Below are 9036 nucleotides of genomic sequence, written 5' to 3' on the forward strand. Positions count from 1 at the left end.
ATGGGCAGCAAGCCCTTCTCCAGGAATGTATATACATATCGATTCACTTGGTGGTTTTGACTTCTTAAAAAGTGTTTAAATAAAAGTAAGCTATAAAAAGTTGCTTAAATTTTTTCTCAAGTCAGGTGCATGACACCTTCCTATGGTCTTACAAGGGCCCATGGCTCAATTTTATTAGTACCTTTGTCTACTAGTATCATGGAAAATGAACTCGAAATGCTATTTACTAGCTTGCGTGCATGTGCCATGATGCTTGGACAGCCTACAGGAGCAAAAATAGGGTACAACCGAAATTGCAAAAACAGTGGGTATTTAGCAGAGCGAGTTGCCCATTTAAAAAAAATAAAAAAAATTGTGAGGGAATACTATAATAAGTGGGAAAAGGCATAACATCTCATTAATCATACAACTCCCACAAACAGGCTATCTCTGTGTTATGCTCAGCTCTCCATACTACATGAGTATCTCTGTACTGTATGGGGAGGAGTTAAATTCTGGGGGAATCTTAAAACTTATGACGTCATAATACGGCCCCGGTCTCATTAAGCTGCACGGGAGGGAGGGAGAGCAAAGACAGAATACAGCACAGCTATCCCCCCACCCCCAGGTACCAAAAAGTATGTATGTCAGTGGGAGTGTGTGTGTGTCATGCTGTGTGTGTCTGTCTGTCATGGTGTGTCTGTCATGGTGTGTGTCTGTCTGTGTCATGGTATGTGTGTGTCTGTCTGTGTCATGCTGTGTGTCTGTCTGTTTCATGCTGTGTGTCTGTCTGTGTCATGTTGTGTGTCTGTCTGTGTCATGGTTTGTGTGTATGTGTCTGTGTCATGGTGTGTGTGTGTGTGTCTGTCTGTGTCATGCTGTGTGTGTCTGTCTGTGTCGTGTGTGTGTCTGTGTCACAGTGTGTCTGTATCATGGTGTGTGTGTGTCTGTCTGTGTCACGGTGTGTGTGTGTCTGTCTGTGTCATGGTCTGTTTCATGGTGTGTCTGTCATGGTGTGTGTGTGTCTGTCGTGGTGTGTGTGTGTGTCGGTCGTGGTGTCGGTGTGTGGTTTTAAAAATAGTGTTTTACTCATCTTTATTTTTTTACAACGTCGTGCTGGTCTCTGCCTCTTTGACTGAGATCATCAAGCTTGATGATCTCAGCCAATCTGCACTGACACAGGAAGCGCCTCTAGTGACCGTCTGAGTGTCTGTCACTAGAGGTGTCACTAGGAAGCAATGTAAACACTGCCTTTTCTCTGAAAAGTCAGTGTTTACATTCAAAAGCCTGCAGGGACAGGCTATAGACACCAGAACCACTACATTAAGCTGTGTGTGTGTGCGTCTGCTAGTGAGTGAGCTTGCTTGCATCTGTGTGTGTGTGCCTGCTAGTGAGTGAGCTTGTGTTTTTATGCCAATGAGCTTATGTATATTAGTGAAATTGTTTGTCTATGAGGCTGTGTATCAATAAGTGTCAGTGAGATTGTCTGTGTCTGCATGTGAGTATGCTTACTGTATAATTAAATGTTTTACTCTGAAAGGACCAATACTTTATATTGGAAAAAGCAATATATATATATATATATATATATATATATATATATATATAAAACTCAATCATCTGGGGTGGCAAGACATAGCCCTACATCAGGGGTAGGCAACCTTCGGCTCTACAGATGTTTTGGACTACATCTCCCATAATGCTTTTACAGCCATATTGCTGGCAAAGCATCAAGGGAGATGTAGTCCACAACATCTGTAGAGCCGCAGGTTGCCTACCCCTGCCCTACATATTACATGCGACAATATATGGCGCAATGACTTATGGGGCTGGCATAGATTTTTTTTTCCATGGCTGCTTTGTATCCCCAGTCCGGCCCTGGCCACTTAGTCACAAACACTGGCCAAAATTGGCGTTTTTTGCATTTTTCACACACAAACAAATACTAACGCTAACTTTGGCCAGTGTTTGTGACCAAATGGCTACTAACAAAGACTAGACATACCCAGTGGCGTACACATGACCTATGGGGCCCCGGTGCGAAAATTGATCTGTGGGCCCCCCCGATCCCCGCACACTTAATCTGCGCGGGCCGGGGCCGCAACACATGGCGGCGGGCACCTGGTCGCAGGGATTGCAGGGCTGCGACCCCTGTATGTACACCAGTGCATGCAGATGCACACACACTTAAAGGACCACTACAGACACCCAGATCACTTCAGCTCAATGAAGTGGTCTGGGTGTCAGGTCCCTCAAGTTTTAACCCTGCAGCTGAAAGCATAGCAGTTTCAGAGAAACTGCTATGTTTCACTGAGGGTTAATCCAGCCTCTAGTGGCTGTCTCACTGACAGCCGCTAGAGGAGCTTCCGCGATTCTAAGACACTGAACGTCCATAGAAAAGCATTGAGTAATGCTTTCCTATGGGCGGTTTGAATGCGTGCACGGCTCTTGCTGTGCATGCGCATTCGGAGCTGAGAGGCGGAGGGATCCCCAGCGCCAAGGGAGTCCGGCGCTGGAGAAAGGTAAGTGCTGAAGACACACACACACACACACTCTCACGAACAGACGCATACACACTAGCTAACAGACACACACATTTACTGACAGAGACACACTCAGCGACAGACAGACATACATACACACTCACTTACAAAACATACACTCTCACTGACAAACACACACTCACTAACAGACATCAAACAGACTCACTAACACAAACACACTCAGTAACAGACACACACAGTAACACACTCACTGACACTCACTAGCAGACACACACTCAACAGACACACTCACAGTAACACTCACAGTAACACTAACACTCACAGTAACACACACACTAACACTCACAGTAACACACACACTAACACTCACAGTAACACTAACACACACACACTGTCACAGTAACACACACACTAACACACACAGTCACAGTAACACACACACTAACACTCACAGTAGCACACACACACACTAACACATTTTTTTTTTTAAATTTAATCCCCCCAGCCTCCTTACCTTTTGGAGTGCTGAGGGGATTCCCTGGGGTCCAGTGGTGCTGCTGGGCTCCTGGGGGGGGCGGTCACCCGGCAGGCAGGCTGGCTGGCTGGCTGGTCTTGCGGGCGCGTGAGGGAGCACTCTCCCCTGAGTGCTTCCTCTTCAGCTCCCTCGCGCGCCGCGTAATGATACCGGCACCGGAAGATGACGTCATCTTCCGGCTCCGGTAAAATTGCGGTGCGCGAGGGAGCTGAAGAGGAAGCACTCAGGGGAGAGTGCTCCCTCGCGCGCCCGCAAGACCAGCCAGCCTGCCCGCCGGGTGTAAGCAGGGCCAGCCTCGGGGGGCCCGGAGGTGGCTGGCTCCTGGGCCCCCCAGGAGAAGAGGCTGGCCCAGTGACATACATACCGGGTCACAGGGGCGGCCGGGCCCCCTGGTGGGCCGGGCCCGGTCGCAGCCGCGACCCCTGCCACCCTGGTATGTACGCCACTGGACATACCCCATTTGCAATACCTTGGGTTGTCTACTATTGCAAATGCTATGCCATTATGGGTGTAAATTTAATTCCTGGGCTACTAAACAGTCTCAAAGGCAACATAACCAATCTGGCGAATTTCAATTTCAAATGTAACGTGCTATATTTGACCCTGTAACTTCCCAAAACACCATAAAACCTGTACATAGGGGGTACTGTTTTACACGTGAGACTTTGCTGAATACAAATATGTGTATTTTATTGCAGTAAAAGCAAACAGTATTATGACATTGACAGTTAAAATGTCATGTAGAACTAAAAAAATAACAAAATTTCTTATTTTCTCCCATTTTTTTCATATTAAATTATGTTTCATAGCTAAATATTTGATATTAAATGAAAGCCCTGTTTCCCCTGAAAAAAATGATATATAATAAGGGGGGGGTGCATTTAATTTGAAAGAGGTGAATTACGGTTGGACAGACATATAGCGCAAATGCCAGGTTTTGTTCACAACGTGTACATTTGGCTCAGTCCTTAAGGGGTTAATAAGAGGCCTGGTCGCAAATGTACAACATCGCAAAAACAGTCCAGTCCTTAAGGGGTTAATTTCTCAAGGTAGGTGTGTATCTAGCTACATTATACGAAAGAAGATGGTAAGAAAATATTTTTTGCAACGGAAATTGCTTACGGCAATGCTTACTTACTACTTTATATGTTTGTATGGAAGAGCTCTGACTTTATGGCATGTTCACTAATTTTCATGTTGCTGCCTGCTAGCACCAAAAAGGGAAGTCATGTAAAGCAGAATCTTTATAGTTAAAGGAACACTCAATTGCCAAAATAAAAGTTCAATTAAAAAGCATTGTGTTGTCAGGTATACCCCAATAAAAACATGCATGCATTTACTTATACATTTTTTTATCTGGAGTTATATCTAAAACCACTTGCAAAAGCTGCAGATCTCTTATCTGCAGCCTTTGCCAGCACGCCCCCTCTAACACAGCCCAGACTTTCTGTGGCTGTCCAATCACAGACTTCCCAATACAGCTTATTGAGAAGTCTATGCAGGCAGGTGCTCTGGGCAATTGCTGACTCTTGAGTTTAGCTACATTGCGCTAACCAAACCAGGAAATATCAGGAAAGCCAGGAGGTGTTACAAAGCTATTTTATAAAAGTGCCTTCTGAAATCTGCACTTTTAGTAAAATGAAAAAAGATGACACTCTTCACATATAAAGAAAACTGAAGTGCTTTAGGACACTGGAATGTCCTATTTTGTTCAATTTATTTTGATACATTGGCTGCATTATGTATTCATAGGGTAGAATTAATGTTGTTTTGTATGCTTTCTTTATCTCTGTACTTATTTTCCAGGATGCTATTTTTATAAAGCTCAAAAAAGGGAACAAGGAAAATGATTTCTATAGGTATGAAAGTACTGTCATGGTGGAAGACTCTTTAAGTTCATGGTATCCTGAATGATGGAGATATCTAACCCATAGTTTATAGAAACTGCGGAAGTATCCAACACCAAGTAACAGAGGTATCCAACCCATTGTCTCCAGAAAAGTTTGATTATCTGTGTTTAGGCTTACATGTATAAGTTGTGCAAAGGGCAGCACATAGCCATAGAAACACAAGCTTAAACTACAACTGCTTCATTTCATTGAAGTGGCTACAGTATCTGGAGTCCCCTGACACCATCCTTACCATCGTTCCATTCAGTCAAAGCCGTCTTTAACATGGGGCAACACCTGGGGGATCCCAGCAGTTGCTCCGTGGGTTTTGCTGCCTAAAATGTATTTAAGCAGCCCCATGGACCTGGCGGTGCGACTGCACTGGACCGCATAAGCCCGCACACTAAGGAGACTGTGCTGTGGCTCTAACAGCGCGATCTGGCCCCTTTATTTTTGGCAGCACTGGGAGGAAGGGACAGCTATGAGTTACTTCCTCACAGAGAGATCGGAGGCGCACAGGAGGGGGAAGGCATTGAGGAGTGGGCTTGCCTGGAGTTACAGAGCCTAACTTCCAACTGCCTCCGCCTGCCACCAGACCCCAGGGAAACAACCCTCCAGCAAAAGGTAAGAACCTGGAGGATGGCCAAGTATCAATTTTGCATGTGTGAGTCAGTATGTCCATCGGTGTGGGTCTGTGTGTCAGTATGTATGTGCGTGTCAGTATGCATGTCTGTTGGTGTGTGTGTGTGAGTCAGTATGTATGTCAGTGTGTGAGTCAGTATGTCTGTTAGTGTATGTGTCTGTGTGTGAGTCAGTACATCTGTGAGTGTATCTGTATGTGTTTGTATATCTGTGTCAGTATGTTTATATCTGTGCGTGTTTGTGTGGCAGTGTATGTGTACATGTGTATACATCCCAGCATTCAAACACTAACACTACACACAAAAGCCTTAGATTCAAACTTCAACACTACATACAAGTACACTCCTTCATTGAAACATCAACACTACATGCAAACACACCTCTCTGTTAAACACGAAAATTATATATAAACTCACCTTTGCATTCAAAACCAACACTACTCATAAATGCATGCTTGCATTCAAACACCAACACCACATACAAACATATCCATACATTCACACAAACATACTCCATACAAAAACAGGTTTCCATTCAAACACAGAAAAACTGCTCAGTGCTAAATACAACTATGCAAGCATGGGAAAAATGGTAGAGCCACAGCTGTCAAAGCATAGTTGGAGCTACACATCAGATTGGGATCTACCTTTTGGCCACCCTTGCAAAAGCCCCTCCTCCCCCACAAAAAAAATAATCTAGCACCGGGTCTACTTTAGTTCTATCACTGTGTTGGGGTGGATGGTGTGATTGCATGCCAGTGAGTGTAGGGGACAAGGGTCCAGAGGGCGCAAGCTAATGTTTGCCAAGGGTCCTGCATTCAGTGTTAAACTGCTTTTAATGTTTTGCTGCTAAACTAAAGTCCCCAGCAGACCATCACTTCTGTGCTGTTCTGGTTAATTAGGAAGCATTAGCCTGAGCAGCAGTGAGCAGTTGTGATGGGCTGATTATGACAGCTGACTGCTTTCAGCCTTTCACAGTGCCAATTGAGGCATGGCTAGAACAAAAATGTGTATTTTTTGTTTTGGTCATGCATCCAGTGGGGGCAGGGCTATAGGAAGCCAGGGACCCTCATGTATGGTTTAACATTGAATGGAGGGAAAGTGCCCTGAGACTCCATGCACTACAACCAATTCAACTAAATGAATTGGTTATAGTGTCTACAGTATCCCCTTAAGAGTGCTATATTTCTATTCGGCTGTTGGGTCTACTCACTATTTGTAGCTGTTAGTTTTCTACATTGATTTAACTGATTGTTTTCCTATGTTGAACTAATCTATATAATACTGCATTGATTAGCACTCACTACTAAACTATCGGTGCATTAATATGTCTTGAATTTTATTATAACTTATTGATCATTTTTAAGGCAGATAGAAATAAAATACTTTTTTTTAATCTCATAATGATTCATTATGTCTTAAGCAACTCATTGCATCAGCAATTATATTAAGAATGCTTTGTCTAAACAAATCTATAAATTCCAAGTTTCATTTATAGTCTTCAGTTATCAATATTCTCTCATTTTAAAAGTACATAATCTGTCACTAGTGATGTCGCGAACACGAAATTTTCGGTTCGCGAACGGCGAACGGGAACTTCCGCAAACGTTCGCGAACCGGCGAACCGGGCGAACCGCCATTAACTTCAATGGGCAGGCAAATTTTAAAACCCACAGGGACTGTTTCTGGCCACAAAAGTGATGGAAAAGTTGTTTCAAGGGGACTAACACCTTGACTGTGGCATGCCAGAGGGGGATCCATGGCAAAACTCCCATGGAAAATTACACAGTTGATGCAGAGTCTGGTTTTAATCCATAAAGGGAAGAAATCACCTAACATTCCTAAATTGTTTGGAATAACGTGCTTTAAAACATCAGGTATGATGTTGTATCGATCAGGTAGTGTAAGGGTTACGCCCGCTTCACAGTGACAGACCAAACTCCCCGATTAACGCACCGCAAACAACCGCAAACAGTCCATTTGCACCACCGCAAACTCCCCATTTGCACATGTTTTAGTGCAAACTAGTCTAACTACTAATATAGTTGAAACATGCTACTTTTATTCATGCCATACAACCATGCAGGCCAGACTAACAAACATGCCAGGGCCAATCATAGTTAACCACCTCAGATAGTAACATGGCTCCCTCTATATACAGAGTAAACATGGCTCCCTCTATATACAGTGTAACATGGCTTCCCTCTATATACCGTGTAAACATGGCTCCCTCTATATACAGAATATCATGGCTCCCTCTATATACAGAGTAACATGGCTTCTCTCTATATACAGAGTAACATGGCTTCTCTCTATATACAGAGTAACATGGCTTCCCTCTATATACCGTGTAAACATGGCTCCCTCTATATACAGTGTAAACATGGCTCCTCTCTATATACAGAATAACATGGCTCCCTCTATATACAGAGTAACATGGCTTCCCTCTATATACCGTGTAAACATGGCTCCCTCTATATACAGTGTAAACATGGCTCCCTCTATATACAGAATAACATGGCTCCCTCTATATACAGAGTAACATGGCTTCCCTCTATATACCGTGTAAACATGGCTCCCTCTATATACAGTGTAAACATGGCTCCTCTCTATATACAGAGTAACATGGCTTCCCTCTATATACAGTGTAAACATGGCTCCTCTCTATATACAGAGTAACATGGCTTCCCTCTAGATACCGTGTAAACATGGCTCCCTCTATATACAGAATAACATGGCTCCCTCTATATACAGAGTAACATGGCTTCCCTCTATATACCGTGTAAACATGGCTCCCTCTATATACAGAGTAACATGGCTTATCTCTATATACAGAGTAACATGGCTTCTCTCTATATACAGAGTAACATGGCTTCCCTCTATATACCGTGTAAACATGGCTCCCTCTATATACCGTGTAAACATGGCTCCCTCTATATACAGAATAACATGGCTCCCTCTATATACAGTGTAAACATGGCTCCTCTCTATATACAGAGTAACATGGCTCCCCTCTATACAGGGGCGTACCTGGAGCATTTGGCACCCGGGGCGGATCCTTTATTTGGCACCCCCCTCCCCAACTTTGAAATGTAAAAAACAACTGCAATTTTTTTAAATGTATGTTTATGCAGTGTGTGTATAGTGTGTACAGTGTGTGTATATTGTGTGTATAGTGTGTGTGTATAGTGTGTGCAGTGTGTGTAGAGTGTGTGTATAGTGTGTGCATAGTGTGTACAGTGTGCGCATAGTGTGTGTATAGTGTGTGTATAGTGTGTGTATAGTGTGTGTAGTGTGTGTATAGAGTGCGCAGTGTGTGCATAGTGTATGCAGTGTGTGTATAGTGTGGGCAGTGTGTGTATAGTGGGTGCAGTGTGTATAGTGTGCGCAGTGTGTATAGTGTGTGCAGTGTGTATGCAGTGTGTGTAGTGTGTGTATATTGTGTGCAGTGTGTATGCAGTGTGTGTAGTGTGTGTGTATAGTGTGCG

Source organism: Pelobates fuscus, chromosome 1 (assembly GCF_036172605.1).
Source record: "Pelobates fuscus isolate aPelFus1 chromosome 1, aPelFus1.pri, whole genome shotgun sequence".
NCBI classification, from domain to species: domain Eukaryota; kingdom Metazoa; phylum Chordata; class Amphibia; order Anura; family Pelobatidae; genus Pelobates; species Pelobates fuscus.